Here is a 20093-nt window from a genome sequence, read left to right on the forward strand (position 1 = left end):
GTATTTCTCATTTTTACCAGTGGCTTATACATTTGCCCCCCAGATTTTGGGTCCCCCTCCTATACATGATGCATGGCCCTGGCCTCATGTTGTCCTGCTCAATACCGTGTTGCCCTATGCATGCCTCACAACACTTTGTAATGGTTGTGCAGGGAAAATGTTACATCTGCCCTGCCACGGCTTAATTATTGTACCTTTTAATGGCAGGCCTAAGGTGGCGCTGGGGCTCTTCATACAGCTAGCATGTGACATGTCCAGATCCATAACTTTTACATGCAGCACTCAACCGTATCTGCAACTGTCATGCGCATGCAAAAAATGAACTTTTATGGAAATGGGATACTTACCAACTGCTCCACCAATCTCGTTGGCCAAATGATCCAGCAGATTTAGCTCCCTGGTGTTTTGATTTACTGATGACCGAGCCAAAATACACACACACTGAAAAGAGTCAAAAGAATCTCTGGAATGCACCTCTTAGTCTAAAGAAGACATTTATTAAAGCACTCTGCAAGGCTCTTAAATGAAGGTACGTACATCCGAAAGTGCACCTTAAAATGTATGCAACAATAAAGTGAGAACATGTGCAAAGAATCTTCAGTCTATAAACTGCAAATATATACATGCAAAGGTAAAGATACCTATATTTATATGTGCACTCACGTAGTGCTGTGTAAAGAGACATTGTGACTTTAAGACTTTGGCATATAATGATGGCGAATTTCACCACCTGGTTATTTTGAATTGGGAAAACGATGCACCCATGAGGGAGGCTGCTCTGTCAGCCGAAACGCGTAAGGGAATACTTTTCGTTTTTCAGTTATGCAAATGAAATAAAAGTGCCCTTCTATGCGGGTTTACTGGCCTGGTGCATTTCTTCAGGAGGAGAAAGTTTGGGATTTATTGTGAAGGCTCTCCGCCTTCTCAGCACCAAGGCCGCCCTACTTTGTGAACTTGGCTCTCAACGGAAAACTCTTTTGATGGCGTTTTTGTATGAATGAGCCAGGTCTGCCAGATTTCACTATTGAAACACAATAATTAATTAAAGGTACGGGGATGAAAACCGACCGATGAAAATGAAAATATACTGTTTACAAATGTGGAATCAGGAAAGGAAAGTGATGAAGAAATGTATCTAATTCACTGGTTTTCAGCATTTGGAGGGCACAGAGGTGAAATGAGAACCATCAATTATCTTTAAAGCAAGTGAGGCCGATAAAAGGAGCAGCTGTATTGTGTGTACTAAATAACATTCGAAGACACAGTTTAAATACACACGAAGGAATTCGGTGCTGAACAATAAGTAAGTGGACTTTGATTTATAAACAACATTCACGCAATAGCGCAAATGATATTAAGTGCACACACGTAGTGCTGTGTAAAGAGCTTTTGTGACTTTAAGACTTTGGCATATAATGACGGCGAATTTCACCACGTGGTTATTTTGAATTCGGAAAACGATGCACCTATGAGGAAGGCTGCTCTGTCAGCTGAAACGCGTCAGGGAATACTTTTTGTTTTTCAGTGTTGTAAATGAAATAAAAGTGCCCTTCTATGCGGGTTTACTGGCCTGGTGCATTTCTTCAGGAGCAGAAAGTTTGGGATATATATATATATATATATATATATATTCATACACAAGCAAATAATTAGTAAACATTCATCACCATGGGGCACAGCTGCTTCTTTATCTTTCTGTCAGTAGCTTCAAGCCGTAGACTCCCAAGATCACCTGTTAGGAGAAAAAGAGAGATCTACCCTCACGGGCTGTCAGGTATTTGACGTCTCAATCCTGATTGAAGTCTCTGAATCTGCCCCACCATCAATCGTGGGTCTCTTATAAACCTTGAACAAGCCAAAGAGGAGATTTCTAGAACTCCCCCTCTCCTTGTTATTCAGAAATGCTGGCTACTTCAGGTTAGTTTTGAAAGGAACACGTCGGAATTTGCCAAGAGCCTAAGGTGCCCTCTCTCAAAATAAAACCGTTCCCTGCCGTACCATAAACATCATCCTAGGACCTTCTTATCAGCCTAAGCCCTTAGTGAGAAAGAACACGGAGACACGCAGAATAAAAACATGAGAAAAAAGCACATTGTATAACGTGGGCATGGAAAAATACTTGCAGCTTTTAATGTGGCAGTGGCTATTGCTAAATTCAAGTCTATCGGCAAAATGAAGCTGGTGGTCACTAATGTGACGGTATGCTGCTAGGCTAAGTGCAACGTGGAGTCAGTGGTCAAAACACAAATATCATTACACTCCATCCTTTTGACCAATGACTCATATACCCTATAGTCCTAAAATCAACTTCTTTTTTTCTTTTAAAACTTTACAAGCAAATTAGGTATGCATTGTACATAGCAACATAATGAATTGATAAGAACAATCACTATAAAGCAATAGAAGTGTAATTTTTTTTTTTAACCATTATACATGCTAACTTATTGATCATTCAGGTATTATGAACAGCTAAACCAGACACACCTACAATAGAAAGAGTTAGAGGCATATTTATACATGAGATGCAAGGTAGGCATTCCTGTGCAAAAAATGACTCTATGGCCTTAACGCCATGTTTAGGGGCATATTTATACTCTGCGGCATATTTATACTCTGTTTGCACCGAATTAGTGTCATTTTTTTTACTCTAATTCAGTGCAAAACTAACTCCATATTTATACTTTGGTGCTAGACCCGTCTAGCACCAAGGCCCTGATTTATACTTTTTGTGCCCCGCATTAACATCATTATTTGGCGCAAAAGTGGTGGCAACTTACAAAATAGTGACCCTTATTTATACTTTTTGCTGCAAAACTGCACTAACTCAGTTTTGCACCAAAAAGTTTCGCACCGGCTTGCACCATTTCTATGCACCAGCTGAGCACCATATTTATAAAATGGTGCAAGCCGGTGCAAAGGGTAGGCTAGAGTAAAAAAAAATTACTTTAGTCGGGTGAGGCTGGCAGTATAGAAGAAGAGGGTTTAGCACCAAAAAATGACTTTAGGCAGGTTAGAGTAAAAAAAAAATGACTCTAACCAGATAAGCGTCATTTTATGGTGCTATCCCTACCATGCCACATGACTCCTGCTTTAGAAAATGCAGGAGTCACGCCCACTACCCCAATGGCCAGCACAGAGGACAAGGGTCCCCTGGGCATGGCCATTGCACCCTGTGCCATGTATGGGGGGCATTTCAGGGGCCCATTTGGCACTTTCAACAATAAAATGCAATCTTACCTGTACTTACCTGGGATGGGGTCTCCCATCATCCGCAGTCCCTCTGGTGTGGGAGGGGGTGCCCCTGGGGCCTGGGGATGGCACCTGTGGGCTTATTCCATGGTGTTCCACCATGGAAATAGGCCCACAGGTCCCCTAAAGCCTGCCCTGACCGAGGCTTTAAAAAATGGGGCAAAGCAGGCTGTGCCCCATTTTTTGACCCCTCCTCCCTCCCTTGCATAATTTTTGCATGGGAGTATAAATATGGAGTTAAGGCCATAGAGTCATTTTTTGCACGGGAACGCCTACGTTGCATCTCATTAAGGCAAGGTAGGTTTCCACTTCCAAAAAATGACTTTACCTCCATAAATTTGGCGCTGAACCGGTCTAGCACCAAAGTATAAATATGGAGTTCGTTTTGCACCGAATTAGAGTTTAAAAAAAGTGATGCTAATTCAACGCAAACCGAGTATAACTATGCCCCTTAGCATCAAAAAATGACGCTAATCTGGTTAGAGTCATTTATTTTTACTCTAACCTGCCTAATGTCCTTTTTTTTTTTTACACTAGCCTACCCTTTGCACCGGCTTGCACCATTCCATAAATATGGTGCCCAGCTGGTGCTAAAAAATGGTGCAAGCCGGTGCAAAACGTTTTGGTGCAAAACTGCGTTAGTGCAGTTTTGCACCAAAAAGTATAAATAAGGCCCTTAAACTTATATATTCTGATTGGGATACTAATTGAATCACAGTCTTCAGTTAATTGAATAGGGTCTCTAGGATAACAAGTATGTATAGAGTTAGAAGGAAACATCATGAGTTCTAATTATGTAAAGGTACAAGGTCCACCTGTAATGTTTGCTGGAATGTAAGTAAAAGTGAGGGTCCACATGAGAACAACCAGCCAACTGGCAACTTGACATGTTTAATGTGACTGGCAGCAGTCACCAGATGATGGGAAGCCATGTGATTAGACAAATTCTTACAATGTTGATCCTTTCGGTAAAAGCACAAAACTTTGTGTTCCCACGGTATATCTTGAGAAGTTGATGTTTTCTTTTCTCAACACAATTGAATTCATTTCCCAATATCACCAGAATTGCAGGACATGTAGCAACACACGTCACCAGCAGTAATATTGTATGTTAATATCTAAGTGAGATTGTCCCACTTCTCATCGGTTGCTTCTTGACAGTCCCTGCAATACTCATAGGGACTGAAATGGGTTTCCACATCATGGTTAGTTGCATTGAAAATTTCAAACAAGATGCTTCTTGATTTTGTTATGGCGATTAAACAGGTTGACAAAACATCCACAGTTCTTCTCATAGCGCCCATGCAGAAGTCAGATCTGTTGAGCACGGTCTGCGCCAAATGAATCCATATATTGTTGTTCAGATGTAGTAGAGGTGTTGCACGATGTGATCGATCAATCAGGTTGAAGCTGTGGGTATTGGGTCCCTCCTGACCCCACACGCACATGCCCAAAAGGAGACCACACAGCACACTCATGGTCAGAGGCAAACTGTAGTATGATCTGTAAAAGAAACAAGTATTATCTTTCTCGCAAATAACATTTGTCAGCTGGGATATGTTCCCATTTTTCCTTTCCTGGTTTCATGATCAGCAGAACATTATTGGGCCCTTTGCTATGATTCCTGCAGGTTCTGGAGGGCTATTTTGGGATTCCACCACACATTAGCACCAGGTCTTTTGTCAGTTGAACCAAAACCTCCCTCCCCACGTACATTAAGAAGGGCTGGGGCAGTCCCTTTCCTCACCAATACTCCATACACTGGAATTATGACAAGTTGGTCAATTCTGTCTCCGATCTGTATGAATAAATCAACTTCTCCGCTATTCAACAGAATAGCTTTAATTTCTCCTTGGCAATCTCCATCAATCACTACCCCTAAAACCTGAATACCTTTGAGGGCCGACCAAGATCTGGGAGCAATCAATCCGAAATGCTCTGGGGGAATCTGCATTCCAACACCTGTCTCACACAGTGCCATGTCTCGTGGTTTCAGTCTGTGGACTTGTAAAGCATGTAAGTCAAGACCTGCAGATTCGGGTGTGGCTCTGTAAGGAGCTAAAGCTCCAGGTTTTATTTCCTAGTACGTGACGGTATTGGTGGCCACATGTGGTTGTATCTGCAGAGCTGGAATTAGCATTCGTATCAGTGGTGTTTCAGCATTTGTTAATGGTCTGTTATTCAGAATCTGGAGAGCCTTCATTTAAATGCTCTGCCAGTTTTTAAAAGTCCCATCAGATAATATTTTAGTCCAGAATTCCAGGGGCACCCTTGTTCTTCCCTACATTTGCTACCTGCTCCAATTTACATATTGTCCTTGGACAGTTACATGCAACTCAATGGGGGTCATTCTGACCCTGGCGGTCTTGGACCGCCAGGGCCACGAATGACAGAAGCACCGCCAACAGGCTGGTGGTGCTTCAATCCCCATTCCGACCGCGGCGGTAAAGCCGCGGTCGGATTGCCGGGGCCGGCGGTCATCCGCCGTTTTTGCCCCGGCTGGGAGAATCCGCCAGGGCAGCGCTGCCCTGGGGATTCTGACCCCCGTACCGCCAGCCTGTTTCTGGCGGTTTTCACCGCCAGGAAGAGGCTGGCGGTAACGGGTGTCCTGGGGCCCCTGCACTGCCCATGCCACTGGCATGGGCAGTGCAGGGGCCCCCTAACAGGGCCCGGCCTGCTTTTCACTGTCTGCATGGCAGACAGTGAAAAGCGCGACGGGTGCAACTGCACCCGTCGCACCACCGCAACACCGCCGGCTCCATTCGGAGCCGGCTCCTGTGTTGCGGCCTCATTCCCGCTGGGCCGGCGGGCACTAACTTGGTTAGTGCCCGCCGGCCCAGCGGGAATGTCAGAATGGGGGCCGCGGAATTTTGCCCGCCAGAGTTGGAATCACCCCCAATGTCTCCTTCCTGCACTGGCCAAAAGTCTAAAGCCTGTTGAATTATTTATTTTGCCAAATCACAACCACATTGCTGCTCTACACCCCATTCATAATCATGTTTTTTTCTTGTCACTTTGTCCCATATTTATACTTTTTTAGCGCCGCATTTGCATCATTTTTGTGATGCAAAAGCGGTGCAAACGTACAAAATATAATTGAATTTTGTAAGTTTGCGCTGTTTTTGCGTAAAAAAAAAGATGCAAATGCGGCGCTAAAAAAGTATAAATATGGGCCTTTGTACCAAAGGGTTAAAATTTGACTCAAATGAGGGACATACTGTTTCCAAAAATCAAACCATCCTATGAATTGCTGTGTCTCTTGCTTAATGCGGGGAGTGGCAAACTGCAAAATCTTTTGTTTCGCCTGTAACAACATCTTTCTATGTGCTTGATTCCAATGAATGCCTACAAACTTCACATTTTGAGAGGGTCCCTGTGTCTTGTCTGAATTAATCATCCACATTTTACTCTGCAAAAGCCCAGTGAATATATCTTTAACATCCTTAACTTCTTGCTGGGTGTAATCTTCTAAAGAATGCATTTCAACTCCTGCCAAATTTTGTGGGTTACTCTTTTTTATTTCTGTAAATAATGGCTGAGCACGAACTACGTTCTGCTCCTCTGGCTCATCCTGGCTCCCACTTTTTTTAAGCTTTTCATCACTAGATTTTGAAAAATCAGCAGTCCCTGTGACGGCTTGGTAGATATCCGCCTTATCTTGTAATAACTTATTTTGACAAGACAGCATAGTTACAGTACTTTTTGTGTCAACAAGTTGTTTTTCTAATTTCTCATTTTCATATTCTAACTGCTTACACCTCTCATTCATTTTACTGTAAGCAGAGAGGTATCCAACCCCTCCTGTCAATAACAAAAGGAATATCATTCCATTCAAAAAGCACGTTTTTAAAATACAATAATATTCCATAATTCTATTTTACCCAGGCACCCGTCCCAAAATTCAGAAAGTACTGATAAACAAGAAAACACATTTGCCAAGACAAGATAAGGCATTTTAATTTCACATGCATTTGCAGCTGCCTTTGACTTCTTGCCAAACATATTTTCACTTTTAAATTATACACTTTCAACCTCCAACCCCCCTGGAGACTGCTGACTGCCCCAAAGTGTTTTGCTTAACTGCTGAAGACATTTATTAAAGCACCCTGCAAGGCTCGTAAAGGAAGGTCAATATAACCGAAAGAGCACCTTTAAAAAGTGCGCAACAATAAAGTGAGAACATGTACAAAGAATCTTCAGTTTATAAACAGTAAATATATCCATGCAAAGGTACAGATGTCTATATTTATATATATATATTCATACAAAATGCAAAGCAAATAATTAGTAAAAATTCATCATCATGGGGCACAGCTGCTTCTTCATCTTTCTCTCAGTAGCTTCAAGCTGTAGACTCCAAGATCGGCTGTTAGGAGAAATAGAGAGGTCTACCCTCACTGGATGTCAGGCATTTTACCTCTCAATCCTGACCGAAGTCTCTGAATCTCCCCACCGTCAATCCTGGGTCTCTTATATACCTCAAACAAGACAGAGAGGAGATTTATAGACAAAAAACCCTCTCTCTCCTTGTTATTCAGAAATGCTGGCTACTTCAGATTAGTTTTGAAAGGAACACGTCGAAATTGGCCAAGATCCCAAGGTGCCCTCTCTCAAAACAAAACCATTCCCTGCCGTACCATAAACATCATCCTAGTACATTCTTATCAGCCTAAGCCCTTAGTCGGAAACAACAAGCATAATAAAAACATGAGCAAAAAGCATATTGTATAACGTGGGCATGGAAACATACTTGCAGCTTTTAACGTGGTGGTGGCTAATGCTAAAATAAAGCCAATAGGCAAAATTAAGCTGGTGGTCACTAATGTGGCGGTGTGCTGCTAGGCTAAGTGCAACGTGGAATCAGTGGTCAAAACACAAATATCATTACACCTGGTTATGAGTTCTGCCCAGCGGTGCTTCAGTTGGTGGTTGTTTCTTCCTGTCGCAAACACTCTTGTCAGGTGTGGAGCACTTTGCCCCACTGTAGCTTCCTGATCTCTGTGGGGTAGCCGTGTATGACACGGCCACCCAGTACCAGCATCATGGCGAGGAAGTGCCGTACCTGCCATATGAAATCCCCCAGCTTATCGGCCGACATCCTGGCCATCCTCCATTCCCCTGACATAATAGGCAGCAAATGCAGTTCACTTAAAAAAAAAAAATCCCAACAACTACCCCAGCTACCCCAACAACTATGCTACCCCAGACAAACACCCCACAATACAGAGACAGAAACAGAACACTTACAATACAAAATATAGGTTAAAAGACAAATAAAACACTACAGCTACAGGACACAGCACAATAAACACTCCATACTCTCCAAACCCTCCAAAACTCCAACAGCACCAGCTCCACACACCCTCATACAACCCCAGACAATAAGGGGGTCGTTATATACTTGGCAGGATGCCCTGCCGCCAACTGTGCCGGCAGTCAACAAAAGACAGCCAGTGGCGGAGGTCGGCATCCCAACAAATAATGATGCATGGTGCCTCACCGCCATTCATGGCAGTGAGGGCCGCCATGCTGGCAGTCGGTGGTGGGGGTGGATGCTGCTCCACCCTCACCGCCACGTCACTCCATACACCGCCACGCCTATAATGAAGCAGTTATAGGCGTGGCGGTGTATGGAGAGGTGGCGATGGCGGGGGCCCGTTCCCTCCCGGAGCAGCAGGACGTAAAAGGTAAGTGCTGTCTGAGAGGGAAGGGGGAAGGGGTGTGTGTGTGTGTGAGTGTGTGAGTGCATGGGGGTGTGCGTGGGTGTATGTAGGGGGGATGTGTGTCTGAGAGCATTTATGCATGTGTGCATGTAAGTAAATGGGTGTATGTGGACGTGGGGGGTTTTGGGGGACCTGTAGGTAGGGGTGGGGGATGGTGAGGCTCTTGGTGGGGGGCTTCCATGGGGTTTTGGGGGTGGAGGGTTGGGGGGGTGATTTTCAGGATTCGGGGTGGGTTCTTTTCTAGGGGCTTGGGGGGGTGGGATTGTGGAAAGGGGGGGAGGGGCCTAGCATGCCACATACAGGTGACCGGAATGATTATCCCTGTCACCCGTATGCTTTCCACCATGGATTAGGTGGAAAGGGGATCATAATCCCACCGCCTGTCCGACCTCCACCGCTGGTTCGAATGTGCTCACAGTCGGCCCGGCGGTCGAATCTGGCCTGGCAGTGGGTGGTGGTGGACTGGCTGCTTTGCAGCCAGTTCACTACTATGTTCAGAATATGGCGGTCTGGACCGCCATGCCGTTGGCAGTAATGACCTCTATCGCTGGCGTGGCGGTCCAGACCGCCATGTTAATAATGACCCCCAATAAGACTGTGAATTGAAAGTGAAAGTGGACTCACTGTACCATGTTTGCAGACCGGATGTCCAGTTTAATCACTTCCATGGCCTGTGCGTTACGTTTCCAGACATGCATCGTTTTTTTTTTAACACACGATGGCCATGTGTCGATTTTTGCCCTTTTTGTGTGAAAATGCCTGTGGACGTGCAATAGATGTTCAGGGGCTAGGTGGCTATTAGCTTAGGAGGATAGTATGGTGTATGCATGTACATTTTTGACACATGGTGTGATGCATCATATTGTTCCACATTGTGCGTGAAATTGCCTGTGAACATGCGATAGATGCTCAGGGCCTAGGCATCCTTTTACTGACGTTGCAAGGTGTGTAGATTTGAGGCGTTTGCATAATTTTTTTGAAGCATGATGGGAATGCGTGGAATTTTGTAATATAGACCCTGAGTGCACCCAGATTCACTTACCATGTTACATGGGCTGTGCAACAAGGTTGTATATATGGCATGGTTACATGTTTGTAAGTATCCTGTCATGTCATAACGGTGACATTGGTATGTTGAATCCATACGTTTGTTAATGAGTCGGCTGCATGCGATTATTGATACCTTGTGCATGTGTAGCTACACTGTGTCCACATACGTGTTGGCACACATGTACTGAGTGTACATATGTGATTGGATACTAATTTGTGGGAGTACTACATAGTTATGTCTGATATACACATACCAACAACACAATATGGCCTATGTCCAACACATGGTAAGGCATGTGACAACCATGACAATATGTATGCAGTGGACTATGTCTGGGTTTACATCATGTTACCCCTGCCAATTTGCTTGTGCATGGGTGTCCACTCTACGGTGTGTTGTTGGTTTGTACTTCATGATGCTCTGCTACACGTCTGACACATGGTTCCCCATGCATCTTAGTTAATTGAGATGTTATCTACACATGTGTTACTGAAGGTTGGTTTATGCTGTGTGTGTGTAAATACGTGTGTAGTGTAATTTCTGTAACATAAGACCACAGTGGTGTGTTCATGTGATGTGAAACTTCACATTACTATCGTCCTTCATGGGCACATGTTGGCATTTGACAAATGCATGTGTAGTCACATCAGTGCCACCTATGTTTCTGTATGTCGGAACACATGTGAAGGTCATTTCTTACAGTCACTGATCTTGTGATACCTATGCCCTTACTTTTGTGCTAGGTTGCCTTTTGTTCAGAATCCATACACATTACCATGCCTGAGCCATTACAGTGGTACATGTGTGATGAAATATGTGGTATATGTGTGCATGCCACCAACTAGGCACCTCACATGTGTCCACATCATGCTTGTTATGACTGTCACATAAAATGGCATACCACTGTGTAGCAGTGTTGCAGTCTGGCATAGACTGCAGCCAACTCATCATCACTACTGTGTGAGTTTGTATGGCAACACAAACCCATGGTTGCATGTGAGGGGGCAGGTTAATGGAGCTCCAGTTTTCTCAGGCCCCTTTGCACATGCATCAGGCCCCTGACAATGTCATTCGTTTATGTAACCAGAGCAGTGGTGTTTGGGTTTTTTGAGCGGGGATCTAGCCTCGTTATGATTGCTACTCAGCAGAACAATGCACACTCCCCTGCAGATAGACACTTGCACAGTTGTGCTCAAACAGCCCGGGGTATCACATTTTCCTCTACAGTACTTGATGTCAGCCTTCCCCTCTCATGTATAGAGGACTAGGTACTTGCACACCTAGGACATGTCTCATCATTTGGTGTCCTTAGGTATTTCAATGGGCAGATTGTTTAGGGGTTGTATGTCTGTTGTTACTCCTATTTTGGGAATGTGCCAAGGTACAGATGTTGTCTGTCACTGCCTCCTGTCATGTTGGGATGCGATTGGCAAATATCAGGTTATGGTAGTGGCAAACATGACTGGGTTATGTACTGACATGGGTATGCATTTATTCCAGCATGCCTCAACCTAGGTAACTCTTACCATGACTGAATGATGTTGACGTGTGAAATCATCTCAGTGCTGTATTTTTCATTAGCCAAATGCAACATATATGACTAGTTCTACTCCCATTCAGTTTCATGATGGGTCTCTGACATTAATGAACATTGCTGGACATAGTTGCACATACCACACCTGATTGCAAAGTTGGAGCCCAAAACATGTATGGGATGATTTGTTACTGTTGCTACCTTGCACTTGATCTGTCATGTGAGTGACAATGAGTGGTATCTATTGCTATATGCTGTTTGATGTTGTTATACAGAGCATACTAGGTAAACAGGCAAACACATGTCAAGCATTGTTGGTTGTAGCAAACCAGTTGCTACCTAGGACATGCACCGGTACATCAGTCTTCACATGTTTATCTGGATTTGCTGTAGGCATGTGTCAAGACAGCAGATTTGTGTGAAAAGTGTGCATCTTATCTACATAGAGTGTAACACATACTGGCGACATTCCACCAAGGCAATTATATTGTGGTGCATTGTCCCATTAAATTCTTAGATACTGACAATGGTTCATGTGTTTGTCGAGTGATGGCTGCTTAATGTGTCTGGCAACTTATTGCACTCTCCACAGTCAACATGTGTGTGCCATTGTTGAGGTACAGTCCACCATGTGTCAGGGTTGTGCCCAATGGCAGTGCCAGGACATAATCCCATGGATACACAGTGGAGGCTCTGTATCTAACAATGGTTACAATCCCTGGACAATTACTGAAGGTCCATAGTTAGCAATGATGTCCCCCACTTGTCACACATCCACTGTGCAGGCAAAGCAGCAATCAACCGGAGATGTGGCAGTGTTCAGTTCTGACATTACTTAAACACCATTTGTTCACAGCCCCTACCTTATGTGTGCCCCCTTACATACATCCTGGTAGGCATGATGTTGTTGTGAGGAACGGCCTAGGGATTTGCACCTTGGCCAGTTGACGGCACAATATATGTAGTGATGCATAGATCTAGGCCTTCAGGAGTCACATGCTTGTGAATTGCTTGTCACTGATATGTGAGATGGAGGCAATAGACCCTCTTACATCACAAACGATGTTGCTACCATACTTGTAACTGTTGTTTTTCTTACCTGCTCCCTGAGGTTTGAGCCACATTCCAAAAGTATATGTAGTGGAGAATGAGTAGACCAAGGAGCATCAGGTGCAAAGTATTTTATTTGTGCTATTTACAATGTGATGTTGTTAGTCCAGTCACTATGTATAGAGGTTCTCTACTATGTGGAGTCTCCTGCGAACTCCTGCAGCAGTGTTCTGTTGTTCCCCTCCAAATTAGCTGCTCCATCATCATCCTCTTCCTCGTTGGGGACATCAACCTGTTCATCTCAGGGAACATTTGTTCTGACACAGATATTGTAGAGGATTGCACATGCGGTATGATTTTGCATACCAGTGGTGTAGCACACAAGAGGTTTCCTCCTGTCAGGGCTGCACCTTGATTTCAGAAGCCCAAATGTCCTCTCCACCACATTGCGTGTTCTTATGTGCCCTTTGTTGTAGGCACGATGTTCAACCATTGTGGGATTGGCAAATGGAGTCGTTACCCATGGCTGTATGCTGTAACCTTGAGCAGCTGCAATGGAATGAGAGAAGATGTGTTGGTAAAGCTTGATAGTGGATTGGCATATACCATGGGAGTTGTGACTCAGACTTGCTTATGGTATAGTGTATGTTCCTGTCCTTGTGAAATGGTTTCATTAGACTGTGTTGATGGACATTACAATCTTGAGTAGTGGCTCAAGGACCTGGGGAGTTTCATCTTGATTCCAAACTGATGGTTATACTTTAGCAAAAATGGCAGTGTCCTACTGTTGGAGGGAACCTACCACCTCCTCGCTCTACAATGGTGTCAGATGGTGAGACACCATGGTAGCCCTACAAAGCCAAACTGTGCTCTCCATTTTACCATGTGGCACTACGTATGCAGTGCAAAATGTAGTTACCTTTTGTGGTAGATGATGGTTGTGCCAGCCATCAAGTGTACAGGGGTGTGTACCACACATTTGTAGGATGATCTAATTTGGTGCAGTAGTATCTCCTAGCTTCCAATACATGATTTATCACAGCCACTTTTAACACATGGACAGTACAGGCTTTGGGAGGGGCATACATATATTTCACCTGGGTCCCTAGTACGGTGCATGTAAGGTCAGGTATGGTCCCTATACTCCTGCAGATCCTACTATGCTACCCATGCTCTTTACAGTTTTACACAAACTCTGCACCATGGTGGACCATTTATATTGTACGGAACATGCAAGGTGGTATTAGGGGGCACTATAGGGCACATGCGAGGTGGCACTGGAGTAGGTGCTGCCCCATTTCTCTTGATTTTGCACCATGGTCTTTCATGGCAGGTTAATTTGTTTTCGTATGTGTGCGACACAATGCAGCAACCAGGTTTATGTGCACACTACAGGTATGTCAGGTATGTGTAGATAATAGGTAGTTGGTAATGACGCTATTTAGGTGGCATTTGATGTAGGTGCTGCCAGGGGCTTGCACACCTTGATTTACGTGGGATTGTGCCTATATGTGACTTTCTTTAAATGGCCATAGCCTATGCCATTGACATGGCTGAGCTGTTTTTTGTTTGGTGTAATGTGTGTGGGATCTCTATTTAGTTGCCAACCAGTGGACACTTGTAGTGGTTTGTGAGCAGCTTCTGTCTGCAAAGGGGACATTGCTCCACCTGTTCACACGTGGTATGCCAGTCAGGGTGTGGCTATGTTATGTACATGCTGGTGTATGTGTTTGTGAATGTCAATGATTGTGCTGTAGTGTGGCATCTTGCATATGTGTTGTTGCCTGTACATCTGTTTTCCCTTGCCCATGTGTATTTTGCGTGGTGTTTGTCTTGTTTGTCCCACATGGTTAGTGTGGTGTGTGTGCAATGACTGCTATAGTGGCTTATCTATGAGTAGACCATTGCCATATTGCCCATCCTGGAACCACTCATTGATAGTGGAATGGCGGAATATGTAGGCATGAAGGACGCTGCCGGGATATTTTGCTATGATGTTGGTGAAGAGCCCACGGTGGTCCACAATGGCCTGCACATTGATTGAATGGGTGTGCTTGCGGTTCCTATATAGGTGTTCCGTTGCTGCAGGTGGCACCAGTTGCACATGGGTGCAGTCCATTGCACCCAGTACATGCAGGAACCCAGCTATTTCATAGAAAACTTGCTTGGTCTCCTGCTGCAGATGCTCGGTGTTTGGGAAGTTGATGTGGTGGGGTGTGAGTCGTATGAGAGCGTCCAGGACCTTAGGTAGGAGGACCGAGAAGGATGGCTGGGACATACCAGCCACTTGTGCACCCGTTATCTGAAAAGATCCAGTCACCAGCATATGGAGGACAGTGAGGAGATTTGTAATGGGTGGATTAGTAGTGGGAGTTTGCACCCTTGCTGTGATGTGTGGTGTAATATGGTGCAACAGGCGTACAATGGACTCCCAATTCATTTGGGACATCCTGATGACATCTTGTTCCCTGAGGTCAAGGATGGTTGTGCGCTGTCTGAAGATCCTCTCCCGCCTCCTGCGCTGCCTTTCTGGCTACTTTGGTGGTGTTTGGGGTTGCTACGGTGGTGGTGGAGGGACCTGCTGTCTTCACTGACGTTTGCAGCATGTGCCAAGCTGGAGCAGCACCACTTCCACATTGTCCTGAAGGTTTCAAATGCTCCTTCTGTGTGTTTTTCTTGAGTGCTGGTGTGGGGTCCTCTTTTCAATGCCTGGTTTGACTAGGCGTTAAATTTTGACGCTAATCGGACTTAGCACCATTTTTGCAATGAGACGCAAGGTGGATGGCCCACCCCAAAAATGGCGCTTACTCTGATATTTTGACGCTAGACGTGTCTAGAGTCAAAATGTAAATGTGGAGTTAAGCAACGCTTTAGCGTCAAATAAGATGACGCTAAGGCGGTGCAAACATTTAATAAATAAGGGCCTAAGGACCAGATGTAGCAAGCAGGTTTGCCCTTTCTGTGTCCATGGGAAAATGTGTTCGTACATATGGCCCTAAGTGCCATGCCCCAACCAAACTATGGGAGTATATTTATAGGCTCCTAGCGCCATCTTGCACCACATTAACATCATTTATTTTGATGTTACTGTGGCCTGAGGCCAAAATCCCCACGCTGTATTTACAGGGTGGCACACCCCATAACCCTTTGCGCTACATTATGCCTGCACCAGGCATAATGTATGCAAAGGGGGAGTTCCCTCGTTAAGGGAGCCGGTAAAATCGTGCAAGACAATCTATGGGATTTCCTTGAGCCATTTATTATGACACTTTTAACGCCTGATCAAGAGCAGGTGTTAAAAGGGGGCTTCCATTCTTTAGAATGGGCCCCTATGTACTCTGCAGGAGTAGCACCAACAGTTTGGCACTACTCCTGCAGAGTACATCAATAGCGTCATAAAAAATATGTTGTAGTGGATTCATAGGTGAACATGACTAGGGATGGTTAACCTTCAAAAATGCATGTCAGATGCACAGTCCTACTGTAATGGCTCACATTGCATTCTCTGTCCAATTTGTATGGCTAGACCACACAAAATGTGTGGATTAAAACTACAGTGAAGACAGAATAAGTAAGGGGCATATATCCAAGTGTTTTGGCACAAGTCAGCACCACAAGATGTCTTGCTGCGCTTCCCTGTGTCAAAAGAAAAGGGCATGAATATGCCTCATATATAAAATATGGCACAGTCCTGGCCTTTTCCCCTTCACTGGCACACAATGTTCTGCCATGTGCCAACGCAGGCACCATTGCACCGTGTTGCAAGGATGTCTGCATTGCAGGGATGACACCTTCCAGCACAAAAACAATCACAAAATGCATTTTCCTCAGAATGCAGCACACAGAACAAGGTAAAATGAGAAGCAACAAAGCTATTTCTCCACGTTGAACCTCCCTTATGCCTCCCCTGGGGAGGCGTAGGCTTTTGATGCATTCCCAGCTTTACAAAATCTTGTAATAATGGGAATGTGTCAAATGCCATGGGTGTTAGGTGGGAACACCAGGGTGAGGCAACGCAGCGACTTGTGCTGCGTTGCCTCATTCGACATTTACACAACCAGGAAAATCCATTCAGGGTGGCCTTACGTGGCCTTGTAAACATGGCCTGGCAGAGTGGGCCACATGACCGTCACTAAAAGTGAGATTCCGGTGGTGCAGGGGGGCTTGTAAATAAGCTCATAAGTGTTGCAGGCCCAGATGTCACCATTCCACAAATGGTGATGCATTTCAAGGCCACACTCATGTTGTCTAATGCCTACTACACAATAGTAGATACATCAACATACCTTTGCCCTGTCTTCTTAAAAGAAATGTCAAGGTTTGTTTGACCAGAGGCATGTCTGCACAGCATAGTCATCCACATTCTGGTTGTGTTACTCATTATTGTCTTCAAAATATTTTCACAACCAGGTTTACACTTCGGATAACAATTGCTATTTCCATCACAAGATACCTGGGCAGATGAGATGTAGAGCATGCATGAACACACCCATCACATGGATGTGCTGAGTGCTAATGTGAAGCATGGTTACATTACTATCTGACATGTAGGGACAGACACTTGTCTGTGTGAAGGGACACATGCTATTACACTGACTGCATCAGTTCATACAGGAGATGCTTCACACATCTTTATTTGATGTGAGTTTGCTCTGCACCATCCATTCTTTATTCTAATACCTGGCACATGGTCTATGTAGCAATGTGGCCCGATATGTGTCCTTGCCACATCAGGTACCCAATGTGGCGGCACAATACATGTAATTTGCAGACGTTACTCATCTTACGTTGGCTAATGCCAATGGGCTCAAGGCCATTGTAAGGTGTAGAAGGGACACTAATGTTCAGTAATGATATGTGGGCCATACCCTATGTACACAACAGCATTGTTCCAAAGCATACTCTGTATTGACATGGTTACACCTATATTTGCCAAGATTATGTAATTTTCATTGGCCAAAATTTTCTAAGCTTCGGTACTTTGGCCTTAGTAAATTTAGAGATGAGAAATATTGGGCCTGATTACCACCTTGGCAGAGGGGATTACTCAGTCCCAAATGTGACGGATATCCCGTCTGTCGTGTTACTGGAACTTGTAAAAAGGCGGGCAGGATATCCATCACATTTGGGACGGAGTAATCCTCTCCACCAAAGTCATAGTCATGCCCATTAGGTAGATCAATGCTCACTTTATCCTTAAAGATAATTTTTGGATTTGGGCAATGCCACATGTGATGTTTGATACTAATTTAATTATCATGGTTAAGTTGCTAGTTACCCTTTGTCTGACAGATTTTCATTCTGCTTAAACAGACAATATGACCCCAGAGCAGAAGAAGGCCCACCTCATCCGTGCAGAACGCTATCGGTGCACCTGTTGCCAAGGCCAAGTACAGCTCAGTATGTCTCAGTGGACGAGGGTGATTCTGCAGAACCTAGAGCTAGTACCTCCACCAGCCAGCCCACAGGACCAACATTGCCGCAGACACAGACCCCAGGGACAGTTAGTCAATTTGAACAGATGATGTTTAAGGACATGTCAGACCTAAACTCCGGGTGGCTGGGCTGGAGTACAAAATGGACACAGCCATTTGTCTACTTCAGGATGTGAAGCAGGCTGTTGACGACTTTACCCCACAAAATGAGCCAATGGAGCCTCTCTGCCCTTATATGTGTAGTTAGTTTTTGTTTAGGTATAGTGTCTGTAGTTTCTTTATGAAGATGTGTGTTAAAGGGGCCGGGGACTGATGTTTAACCTGTCATGTTATTTGTTTAGAGTAGACTAAGATGAGGTATTTTTAGATGTTTTTAGGATAAGATGGTGTAGTTTAGATAGCATAGGTTAGATTAGGTGTAGTTTAGTGTATGTAGGTTAAGGTAGTGTAGATTAGGTAGTTCTATGTAAGCTAAGTTTTATATTTACAATAACTATATTTTGACCATACACAGGAGTCTACCTCATGTTTACTGTGTAGGTGTTAGCCTATGTGCCTACCTAATGTTAACTACATGCATTTGTCTATGCTAGCATTGTTTTTGACATGTGTGACTCAGTGAAAGGCCTATGGAGAGGAATCTGTCCGCTTGGGCATGGAATGACATTAGGATTGACAAACATAGTTGTGCTCCTTAAGTGGCACTCTTACTTTGAAAGAGAAGACAGGCAAAACTAGGTTTCCACAGTTTACTGCTCTGTGTGTGTGTCATGCGACATGCATGTGAGGTGTGGTGATGTAAAACCATTGTTACTAATCCGGGACTTCTGTGGTCACACACTGATTGACACGCCCTTATGCACTGAGGGCCATATTTAAAGGCGCCGTGGTGCAGGGCAGCACCAGGAAAAGCAGACGTCTACAAGATACCCCACATTTCTGTCCTCTTTCCCTGCACTGGCTGAAAAATTGCTGCCATGCGCCAACGCAGGCACTCTTGCACCATGGTGCATGGGTGCCTGCATTGTGGGGATGATTGTTTTTGTGCAGGAAGGGACACCCTCCTGCACAAAAACAATACATGGAGGCAATTTCCTCCTTCTATGTGTGCTACAGCATGCAGCATACATAGAAAGAGGAAAAAACTGGAAGAAAAAGAGATATTTCTCCCCGTTGTGTCACTCTTATACCATCCCTGGGGTGACGTAGGCTTCTGACACATTCCCAGGTTTACAAAACTTTGTAAATCTAGGAATGTGCCAAAATCCATGGATGTTGTGTGGAAACACCCATGCAACACCCATGGAAATGCCTCCCTGACGCAAAGTAAGGCAATGCAACAACTTGCGCTGCGTTGCCTTTCTCCATATCTACAAGGCCATGTAAAGCCACGCAAAGTGGCTTTGCATGGCCTTGTATATACGAGTGTGCAGCATGCTCCACCAGTGCGTCACAAAAAGTGACGCACCAGCGGCATTGGCCACTGGTAAATATGGGCCTCAGCCTTCCATCATTTGCTTGTCACAGCAGTGTAGTTGATTGGCTAGTGTCCATGGATAGACTCCCCAACAGTGCTGTAACTTAATTCATCCTCAGCATTGACTGCATGTTACATATTGCACTTCAAGCTTGGGACCTTGGGTGACTACGTGCTAGTCTACATACACATAGGGTTCACATGATACATTTCCCTCAGCCTGTGGCGCTTTGTCCATGGAACATGGGACATGTGTCCCTCTGGGGAGTATGTTTTGCTTTTGTTTTATACAGTTAACCAGGTTATATTTAGTCCATATTCTACAGACATACAACACACAGATTTGCATTTATTTACATGTGAACATTCTGTAGGATCGCAGGCACAGTTCTTACAGCAACAACCCCACAAAGTTTTTTTGCCACTGAATGTCCACACGGAGTCCATGGGTGAATTACAGCATTGGAAATGTGGAGTAGAGGAGTGTTCCTTGGATGAGGAGAATAACCAAATTGCCAATAGGGAAAAAAGGCCATATTGACAGTACACAAATGGGTGAGCTCAACAGATGGGT

The 20093-nt window shown here is 44.6% G+C and overlaps 1 long non-coding RNA gene across 1 annotated transcript in view; it reads right to left on the minus strand.

Moving 5' to 3' along the window:
• Positions 1–4493: 4493 nt before the first annotated feature.
• LOC138283422 (uncharacterized) overlaps positions 4494–20093 on the minus strand; it is a 251393-nt gene continuing 235793 nt past the window's right edge. The window contains exon 3 of the long non-coding RNA XR_011201250.1: positions 4494–4752. This is a non-coding gene — a long non-coding RNA (uncharacterized lncRNA). The remainder of the gene's footprint in view (positions 4753–20093) is intronic.

This window comes from Pleurodeles waltl, chromosome 3_1 (assembly GCF_031143425.1).
Source record: "Pleurodeles waltl isolate 20211129_DDA chromosome 3_1, aPleWal1.hap1.20221129, whole genome shotgun sequence".
Lineage (NCBI taxonomy): Eukaryota > Metazoa > Chordata > Amphibia > Caudata > Salamandridae > Pleurodeles > Pleurodeles waltl.